This window comes from Tetrao urogallus (assembly GCF_951394365.1).
Source record: "Tetrao urogallus genome assembly, chromosome: 5".
Taxonomy (NCBI): domain Eukaryota; kingdom Metazoa; phylum Chordata; class Aves; order Galliformes; family Phasianidae; genus Tetrao; species Tetrao urogallus.
The window spans coordinates 52,224,398-52,235,555 of record NC_136818.1 but is presented as its reverse complement, the minus strand read 5'-3'; positions in this window follow the sequence as shown (position 1 = coordinate 52,235,555).

Here is an 11,158-nt window from a genome sequence, read left to right as displayed (position 1 = left end):
CCTACAGCCCCGTCTCTCTCTCTCACACACTTTTTCTAATGCCATCCCTCCCTCTCCACTTCAAACCATGGGAAAAACCCAGGAAAAGAAGCCTGCCGACTCAGGGAGCGTTTCGACGCATTGTGTTTTCCAGCTAGACCTGAACAGACTGAAATCAATTCAGCTCCCGCTCGCTCGCACTCTCCCTCCCTCTCCCATGTCCCTTTTTGTTTCTGCCTTAAGAAAGCCCGGTTTGGTTGTACCCATCCCCATAGCAATCAAGTGACCGGCGGGTTTTATTGCTTGTAAAAACACCGTATCTTTTTCATGGGAGTCGGGTTCTCCTTTGGGTTGCAATGCCCAGTGAGCAGTGGCAACAGCCTGCCGAATCTTTGATCAATTCTCACGTATCCATCTGAAGTACCCTTAGTAGACCCGTCAGAAGAAAGGAGCTCGGTAATTAGTATTTTAAGATAGTATATCAGCCTCTTGTTGTATTGCTGGCGTGGGGTTCGTTTTAACAGAAGTGCGCAGAAATACCCGTATCTGACCCAAATGGCTACGTGCTCTACGAAATACACATTATTAAAGCAGAAGTCCAGCTGCTGCTGCATTAATATCCTCTGATTTTTATGTGCTCCTACCTTTTGGAAGGTTTCGGTTTTCATCCTGAAATTTTCCAGGCTTGCTCCCAACGCCGAGGTTATAACGGCAGGATGGGAACCAGAGCAGAATGCAAGGAGGTTCTCTGGAAACTTGACGAGGCGAGATCCAGCTGAGCAGAGCCAGCAGGACCAGCAGCAGGGCGAAGTGACGTGGAAACAACCAGGGTGACCGTGTCACTTACATTTCCATCAACCACCTGCTGAGAAAGGGACAGAATTAAGGTGTGTGTACAACCTGGCTTAGTTATGCCCCCCCGACCTTTGGAATAGTTATGCAGTTAATATTCCCTTAACATCATTTTTTTTCTTTCCCTGAGTTATGCAAAGTCTCAGAGTCAGAGGAGAGGTTGCTATAAACAACACAACAAAATTACACAGTTTTGCATCAAAACAGATTACCCAAGACATCGTCCACATGGCCTATCCATAGCTTCTGTAATACAGAAAGCCCTTCAACCAAGGCTGACCCCAGAACAGAGATGCCCCACATCTAGAATCAGATTTTACTCACAGAGATCATCCAGATGGTCATGGCATGGACCTGTATCATCGAATCACAGGATGGCTCACACGGGAAGGACCTTAAAGCCCATCCAGTTCCAATCCCTGTGGTGGGCTGGGTGTCACCCATCAGATCAGGGCCCAGGGCCCCATCCAATCTGGTCTTGAGCACCTCCAGGGATAGGGCACCCACAATTGTCTGGGAATGCCAAGTGCTTCTTCTCAACCCCAGTTGGCTCCAGTTGACCACAAAATGGTGGAAGGAGGGGGTCTCAATGTGCTTTAATGATCAAAGCCAGCACTGGAGATACCTGCTCTCAGCAAGGCGCTCCATTTGGGCAGTGCCATCCATCACCCAGACCTAGGTTGGGTTTGGTTCTCCATATAAGAAGTGGGTACCTGCAGGTTCCAGTTGGAACAGTTCTAAATAAATTACTGTTTTCAGCCAGCTGCACAGCTGTTCAGAGCTGTGTTTCAGGAGAATAAGTGATTAATTATGACCCATCTTTTGTGCAGTGCAGACTTTTCGGTAAAGGAATGGAAGAGCTCAAGCGTGCAGGTCAGCAGTAATTTCGTTTGGCTTATACACATCACTATGGAGTGAGGATGTGGATGTGCCTATAAATAGTCTGTGTATTTAAGAAGCAATGTAATGTGTAAACACAATTTGCCAATTACTTTTTCTATAAATGAATATGTGCCAAGCAGCATATGTTATAAGAATGACAAAATGTGATGATTTTTTCTGACTATTCCAACTGCTTGTTTTATGTAATGCAAGGTTAGAATCCAAATATAGGCTGCTTCCTACACTTGTAGGTGCTGGAACTGCCCGGTATCTCCTGTTGCCTTATTCCACAATTGCTGAACTTTCCTAGCCTGCAAATAATTGCCATGATTGAATGCAAATGCCATCTCTTGGGACTCCTGCAATAGGTTCTGCAAGAATGCAGCTCCCCTGGAAGCAGCCAAGAGGGATCCACTTCCCTGCACATCTTAAAGCATTATTTGGGGAAACCTCTTTCTTTCCATCAAAACTCTGTAACGTCCCTGTGAACCATTGGAAGAGGATTGTAAAGAGTGTATGGACTCCAAGAAGAAAAAAAAAAGAGAAATATAACAAGAGAACTGGGCTGAATAAAGACATTTTCCAGCTCCTATAAGCAGATGGACAAGAGCAGCAATCTGAACTTTGTATGGAGGCATAAAGGCAGCAGATGAACACTGCATTAGGAAGGCAGAGAACTACAGTGAGAAAGCAGAGAGATGGTGCTGAGACACTTTCGGAGGGGGGTGAGATGATTCGTTGGGCCAAGTGACCTTTTCCCATCCAGCAATTTCTTCTGTCCCAGTGCAGAATGACAATGGGATCCCAATGGCAGCTCAATCTGACATCCACGTCTGTACCCAAACAGCTCCAACGCAGCCACACGGTGCTGCCGCGGCCATGGGATGCAATGAAACAAGCCAGACCCAAGATTCCAACTTGCCCTCTTTTCTGCTGTTGTTGTTATTGCTGTTTGTTTCCATTCACCCCCTTTTATTCCCCATTTTTTTCTGTCTTGACTCTGATGGGGGCTCTTTTTGTGCCAAACAAGCCCTTCTGATCTCTTTGAAAGCCCAGCTCATGTCATTCTTCCAGATCATCATTGTATGACATGTTTTTATATCAGGCTGACAAAGGAGCTATTTGATCAGGGGGTATGGTGTGTGATTGTAAGAAATTCAGCTAGCCGGTGGCAACCATTGTTCCCCAAAGCGGCTCCCTGACCCCATTCTATTCAAGGAAAAACTCCCTTGGAGTGGCCTCTATTCATTGAGTAACACCAGTCCGCAGTCTCACTCCAGGAGTATGCTCAATTCAGAGGTGTGTCACCGATATTGCCCATCAACCAGCCCTTAACTCTTTCATCAGCATTAGGTTTCCAACACAACAGCTGTTATCGTAGGGTGAGCTGGGGGGGGAGGAGGGGGGGGAGAGAGGCTGCGATGCATTCCAGCTCACTGAAGCTCTCCTTATCTTGGAGAAATTTAACCTTCCTTTCAAAAGTTGCCTTGGAAGATGTCCGGCTGCTGCTTAGAGCACAGCCTGAACCGTCTGCCTTCCCATCCCCATGCCCAGAATTATCCTAGTTTGTTATCCAGCTTCTCAACTTGGATGTTAGGAAGAATTCCTCAGAAAGCATGATGAGGCACTGCACAGGCTGCCCAGGGAGGTGGTGGGGTCACTGTCCCTGGACGTGCCCAAGAAAAGAGTAAATGTGGCACTGAGGGATGTGATTAGTGGGCAGTATTGCTTGCAGGTGGATCAGATGATCTTAGAGGCTTTTTCCAGCCTTAATGATTCTATGATTCTAAAAGAAGTGCCTTGGCTTGGCCAGGCTGGCTCATGCTAACAGGAGGCTTTGCGCTGATTTAAATGATGTTTGGATATGAGCTAAAAGGATCAGTGACTCTCCCATATTCCAGCGGCATCCTCTTTCCTCTCCTAGATACCTTTGTGCCCATGGGAGCACCCATGGCATCAGAGCTGAAGGTGCTCCTGTTCCTCAACCGGAGCCCTCTGTGCACAAACACAGAGCCTCAAAATCCCAGGGAAGTCAGTTCAAATGCTCCCATTTGGCTCAAAAAGAAACATGGATCAGGAACAGTATATCCATGAAGCATGGTTCTGATGTATCTTTCCGTGCAGAACGTTTCCCCGTGCAACAAACAAGTCCAACAATTCTTACAGGCCATCCATCCCTTGGCTTGGTCTCAGCATCCCTCCTCCTGCAGTACACGTCCTACCTAGGCTCGGTACCACCTTGATAGCGCCTATCTCAGGCCTGGATTTGTTAATAAACTCGGGCTCCCTCTGCTGGGACAGAGCACACAATACTGGGGGGGTCTGCAGGCACAGGTTGCTTCCTTGCTGGATTTTTATCCAGCTGGTTCAATAGTCGTTGAGAGGAAGGCTGCATTTGTCTCCTCTGGGTGATAAGGATGAAATAAAGTTTGCACTGCAACATCCTTCATGCATGCTCCAAAACCTCTGGGAAATCTGCATTAAGCTTCCAGAGACCTGCAAACTTGACATCACCTCTGTTATAACTTTTTGCACAAAGCTCAGACGCCCACAGCAGTTCCAGCAAAGTGGGGAAACCATCTCCTCCTGCTGCCTAGGAACACACTGTGCAGTGAGACCCAGCTGTGTGCACAGTCAGCATTGCAAAAAACTGCGTTAACTGCGGGCATAAATCGAGCAAAGGGATCTGGAGGTGAATCTCAAGGAAAAGAAGGTCCAGGAAAGAGTGAAACCTGATAGGAAAGAGGTGCAAACCCAGTTCTTGAGCAGAGCAGGCAAAGCTGCAGAGAAGACCTTCAGGGAGACATTCCCAGTGGGCCTGGGACTCACCTCATCTACTGCCTATGAATACATAGCTACATTATCTCTGTGACCTTTAATCCACCCCTGGTTACTGCAGAGAATGTTACTGCATCAACATTTTTTTTCCAAACAAAAAACTGCAGCGTAGCTCAAATTAAATGCATTTCCTCAGCAAAGCTACTGCCCCCATCGCTCAGTGCTGTGCTTCCTGCCCCGAGCTCGCTGCCGAGGTTACACAGGCTGAGCTGATGCTCTGGTTTCAAGGAAGGTCACAGATTTCCTCAGCAGCTCAATACAGGCTGAATAACTCAAGCAGACCTGTTGCTGTCCATGACAGCTCGCTGCAGTAATTGGGGCACTCGGGTTGCAGCTTGGTGCACTGTGCTGTTCTGCAGCACCCTGGTGTTCTTCCTGCTGCCTCCAGTCTTAAATAGGATTTCAAAGAATTTTAGTGCATTGCCATAGTACACCCTTTGAAATAGCAGCAGCTAATGGCTTCAGGGTTTCTGCTTCCATCAGGATGTTATAGAGAAAGCAGCAGTATGAGGAGGATTCTGCAGATAAGCTCCCCATAGCAGGTTGCAGACTCTCCTCTTGCTCTCATCTGCATGGGTGAGTGAGTGCTCTTTGGACTTCCTGGGGCTGTTTGCATCAGGGTCCCCTGCCAGCATCCAGTGACAGCAGTAGCATCCCATGCAAAAAGGCCAGCAAGGGAGTACACCTGGTACAAGCAGCACTCAGGGCTCTGCCAGACTGCAGAGCAGATTCTGACCTTGGCCGTCGGTGCCCCACCTGCTGCCACACGTCCCTGAGCTCCCATCTCCAGAATTCTCCCACACAGTACAGGCAGTGGGCAGAAGAAATGCCACATCCTCACCATGCATAAGGTGATCATGTGTCACAGTGCTGAGAGCCTGCCTTTCATCCAAAATCCCAGCTCACGGACCATCACAGCTAGAGGGAAAGGCCCGCTGTGATTCCCTCCTGCAGGTTTCAGCATCCCACTGCTCCACAGGATGCCACATCCCTCCATGCTGACAGCAAAGCTCTGGAGCTCAGCCTTGCACCAGGCACTGCACATCTCTGCTTGGTGACACGAGGTGGTGGAGACAGCCATCAGGCACAAGTAATCCCCTTTGCTGATGTCAAGTGCATGGCAAAGGCACGGCTCTGTGCAGGGAGGTGGTGAAACACTCCGCTCCTTGAGGTGAACAAGTGGGAGCAAAGTGCCTGGATCCTGCCATGGGGGCTGCAAGGGCTCAGCACCTATCAGCCACCACCACTATTAGGGATGCTGTTTTGCCATTTAGCAGCAATGATCAGGAAGGAGGTTTTCTTACAGCTAGCTGGGTGGGGATTGCAGAGGGATGCAGGTCAGCACTGGGTGCTGCATGTATTGCAACTGCCCAGTCGTGCCCTCCCTGTCCTTCAGTCACTGCCAGGGCAATGCTGTGGGACAGCAAGCAGCTCCCCAAGCAGTCTCTACCCTAACCCTGCATGAATGCCTCTGTGCTCACTGCTGTCTCCACTTGGTGTAAGAGAACTGCATGCATGGCCACTGGGGATAATGAGGTGCAACAAACCTCTTCTCTTGTCTGAACTAACCCAGAGCAAGTCTACTGAAGCCAGAAGAATGACTGCAAGTTTACCCTATCACAACAGAGAGCAAAAATAACTCTGACTTCAGGCCAGCTGGACATTCAAATGTCAGAGATGGAGCCCTCCTGAGCAATAGCAAGGCTCAGCTCTTCAGAACTCATTCCACAAACAAAGCCACTTCTGCTTTGGAGTTGCACTGCAGCCTTTGTATGGAGGACAGAAGCCTGCAACCATGCCCTTACTGCACTTCCACGCCAAGGATTCGATGAGGGAGATTGTCCCGTGGGTGTCACTGCATCACTGCCCTCACAGCATCCCCAGCACAGCCAGGGGTGGGCTCCATCACTGGGTGCTATAGCCAGTGTGCTCAGGATCCACAGGAGATGCTGACAGATGGGAAAGCTGAAAGAAACAGCTGCAGTGTACAGAGATACCTGGAAAACCTGCCTTGGTGAAGTGGGATGGCACTATGAACTGAAAGGGTGAATGCAAGACCAGGCGCCAGGAGGTGAAGTGACACAGTTTCAAGTGAGAAATACCAAATAATACTGAAATATGGCAACTCTACAGGAAATCTTTCTTTCGTTGCCCTTGGCTTTTGCTCAGAAGGCACTGAGCAGGATCCCTTTGTCCAGGTGTTTGTCCAGGTGTTGCTGGAGGTTTGGACCGGACAGTCAGAGCAATCCCTGTGAATTTAAAGCTTGTACAGAGCAGGTTCCTTCCAGCCGGGATGTGGGACAAGGTCCAGCATGCAGTCCAAGTTATAGAATTGGACGTGAGGTTTAGCAAAGGATCACTTTTGTGGCTTTGTACTTCATTTATAGCTCAGATTATAGCATATAGGCATCAGTTCCCCACTGGACCACCTCCTTGGCCTCTTGTAGAGGAGGAGTTAGGATGCAGGACTTGAGCAGAGGAGCCCTTGTAAATCCTGCACTGCTTCTCCTATACTGGATCCTCTGCTGAGTGCTTGGCTCAGGCACGCTGGCTGCTGAAAGCAGAGCCAGCCTGGGGGCGATGGAGCCTTCTCAGCATCTAAAAAAAGCCCCCAACAAAACCAACTGCTTCCGTTTATAGCTTTCTGTAAAACAGAGAAAGTCAAAGCCCAAGCAGCAGCTTCATCCTGGAGGGATGCATTTACCAACAGCTGCTGGGAGAAAAAGGCAGGCAGGAGATGCACCAGCCAGGACTGCAGTTCAGCCCAAACATTTAAATACACAAGCTGCAAATATAATTTCTGGTCCCTTCCAACGAGGTCCCTTCCAACCCCTACAGTTCTGTGATTCTGTGATTCTGCTTACAGATCCAAGGAGTGGGAAAGCTGAGCTCTTAATTCTCCTGCTTACCCAAATTTCTCATTTTTCCCCTTTGGGAGAACCAGGAAATCACATACAGAATGCAAGGTTACATGCTGACAGGCACCCGGGACAACAGTACCTCCCGTGAGGTAGGCAGGCAAAGCATCACGTCAGGGAGCGCCAGATCTGCTCTTGGAGGAACCTTGAGGTTCCTCTGAAGCAGCAGAGAGAAGTGGAGAAAGAGCTGACCAACAGCCTTAAGCAAACCTGGCCTGCCAGCCTTACCTATGACTCCAAGAGTATTGTATGACTTTAATAGATGTACTCATATCTACAGATGGGTCTGCGCTGCCTACCCTACCTGCTGAGTTGGGCCAACATCCTGGTCTGCTCTAGAAGTGTTCCCATTCCCTATCCAAGCTCCTGGCTGGCCACACAGATGGAAATGTGGAAACACTTGAATATTCCAACTGGACAAGATCATCTTTGCATGGATAGAACAGAAACAGACTGGCAAGAGAGCTGGGCACCAAACATTCTCCATCCTTGAGGGCTGCAATGACCACAAGTACCAGTGGTTGCCCTACAAACAGGGCTGGAGCATCACGTGGTAGTGAATGTGGCTCACCCTAACACACCCTGATGGCCTCATTTCAACCAAACAAGCAGAAATCCTAGCTGCCACCTTGCCCACCTTGCTGTGGGATGTCCCTGACATTAGTCTGAGCCAGCTGCCTGTGCCAAGTCTTGGCTTTTGTGGCATTTCATGGAACAGGTTGGCTCCTCCACGGCAACCCCAACTGCTGAGAAATCAATCATGACCAGCAGTTATCTGTTTGATGGTTAACAGCCCGAACTGTAGCCAAACTGGTTGTTAATTGGGCTAACAACTGATTTCAAGGGGTTGTTCAGCAGGGCCCAACACTCCCAGCAATTGACCGGGAGCTGTAACTAGCAGCCGGCCCGCAATTAACGGAGCCTGGGGAAATTCGCAGGCCGTTACCAAAGGGCCGGCTCCCAGCTGGGCAGCTGCTTCTCACGGGCGCTGGGCTGAGCATGCAAATCAAGCCAGCACTCAGCATCTCATTTCACATCTCCAAGCCAAATTTCTCCTACCAATGTACAGCCTGCGTCTTGTCACCTTGCATCTCAGAAGCATTTTCCGTTGTAGTTGAGTTTGGGGTTTTTTCGGTCGGTTGGTCTTTCTTTTGGATGTTGCAACTGGGGTTTTTCTCACATTTGCTGTGAGCATCCACCTTCCAGCCTTCCTCCAAGTCCCTCACAAAGTCTGCTTTGCTACGGCAGCAACGAAACCAGTGAGCGCACCAAGATCCGCCACGCCAGCTGGTGCTGCCTGGTGTAACTGACCTTACACGATAGCATGTCTTTGGGCAAGGGCTGCCACCCGCTCTGGGAGGAACTCATAAAATGAGAGACTCCATCCACCAGGGTGTGTTACTGCAATGTAGAGTTGGCAAAAGGATCACTGAAGCTGAGTTTTTCCATCTCCTTACATTATAAAAGTTCTGAAAGATGGAAAAGAGAAGAAAAAAGACTGTTGGCCATATGGAAAGGAGAGGTCATCCTAGGAAGCAGGAACCTTCACAGTGCCATGACTGCGTCTGATAGGGGTCCTCCAAACTGAACAGGGGACCCAGATGGGAGCAGGGATACACATCAGGCACCCACACTTCAACAGCTCTCAGCATCCTGTTTCCAGCCCACAGTAGCACAAGGTCAGCAAAAATACCTGGGCACAGCCATAGTGCTTCTTACCAGTCTGGTTCAGGACTTCATAATCACAGACTGCATCTTGGCCACCGCATCTGACAGCCACAAGGGACCTTCTGGTGCTCCAGCCCTTACGAATGCAGGAGAGATGCTGTACATTGAATGAACCCCTCTTCTCCAGAGCAGCACATCTGCAGTGGGTTTCACGGTGGAGCAGCATGGGCTGCTACTCACAAGCCCCAGTTCACCCTTTGGCGAACACAGCATGACTTTGTCAGGAGAGCAGTATCTTGCCCCAACCCCAAAGCAGAACACAGTCGCAGCTCCCCGGGACCCTACCCCAAAGGAGATTCCTGGGGGAAAGCAGGAGTAGCCCCATTTCTGGGGAGAACTGTGGCTGCTTGAGGTTGTGTGTGGGCAGGGGGCAGAGGTGCTGCAATTGGAAAGTGGGGTGGTAACGAGGAGCAGATGTGTAGGTGCTTGGAGCATCCCAAGTGCTATAGAAGTGCTAAGTGTTATTATTATGGGCAGGAAACAAGCTGCAAAAACCCACCGATTCCACAATCCCTGTCTCTGTGTCTTCTCCAGGATCTGGGGCCGACTCTCCCCATCAGCCCCAGGCAAATGGGAGCCAGAGTGGAGGTGCCATCAGCTGTGCCAGGACTACCAGATTCAGAGGGGCTGTGAAAAAAGGAGAGGGGCCCAGAGAGAGAAATGCTCAGCAGGAGCATTGGGACTGGTCCATGCATGGGCAGCGAGCCTTCCTGCCCTGGAGACTTGCTCTCCTGGGAGAACACTGAGCTTATTTCTGCTCGGTCCTATACCTCCCTTCAAGGATGCTCCTGCAACGCTTGTAACCACAGCTAGGGGGGTGGGAACTAGATGATCTTTAAGGTCCCATCCAACCCAACCATTCTATGATTCCATCTGGAGTGGCTGTGCATGAGCAGAAATATGGGATCCCCTACTGAGTCCTTAACAGTCCCTGATTCTGGCTATAACTCCCCTTCCAAGGAGGGGTCTTTAGAGAGCAGGGCTGAGATGATCCACACTCTGTGGCCATTCCCCGCCCCCTCCTTGAGAGGAATTGCTCTCACACAAATGAAATGTGTGTAATTAATGGGCAGGGGGCTGGACAGGTCCGAGATGAAAGCGTTTCCTGGACTTGTCCTTCATTTGCATGGTATCAGAAGCTGTTCAGAAGGTGTGACTTTTCCCACAGGGAGCCCTGGCTCGGTGGCACAATAAAGCCAGGACTCCTTACCCAGAATTAATTAAAGGAGGGGGATGGGGATGGCAGGGAGATGTTTGAAAGCTGAGCCTGATGCAATAAACAAACAGCCCAGCCCTCCTTCCCAACTGGAGCGTGCCCCGTTCTTGCCATGCACTACAAGGCTCACCCTGCTCCATGGGCACCTCATGGACAAGTTGCTGTGCGTTCACTCTGTGTTGATGACTGGGCTGCTCATGGTGAGAGACAGGACAGAGCACAGACAACAAGCTCCAGTAGCGGACCAAGCTCTGGTGCAGTGGGGGGATACAGCCCTGCTCCAGCAGCACAGCTTGCCGCTCTTGCCACCTCCACCTACTGATTCCCTGCTATGGAATCATGAAGGCTGGAAGAGATCACTAAGATCATCTAGACCAACCGTCAACCCATCACCACCACATCCCTCAGTACCACGTTGCTGGGAATTGGGCATGCTGCTCCAGCCAGGATCAAGTGATATCAGTGCAGGAAAAGGGTATGAGAAGCCATTAATTAATTCACTTACTCATTAACTAAGTAGCAGCAGGCACTTTAATCTTCCAAGCAAAGGCAAAATGGCATTTGCTGGCTGGAAGCTGAATCTAGACACCTTCATGCAATAAACAAAGCCCCAAATTGTAATGCTCCTAGGTTGTATGGTAACCCAAAAGCTCTTAAATGAAAAGGAACTAATTAACCTCAGACCAACCACCCTGGGAGAGCCAGCATCCCTCGGCAGGAGCCAGGCCTGGGTGCCTTTCTCAGC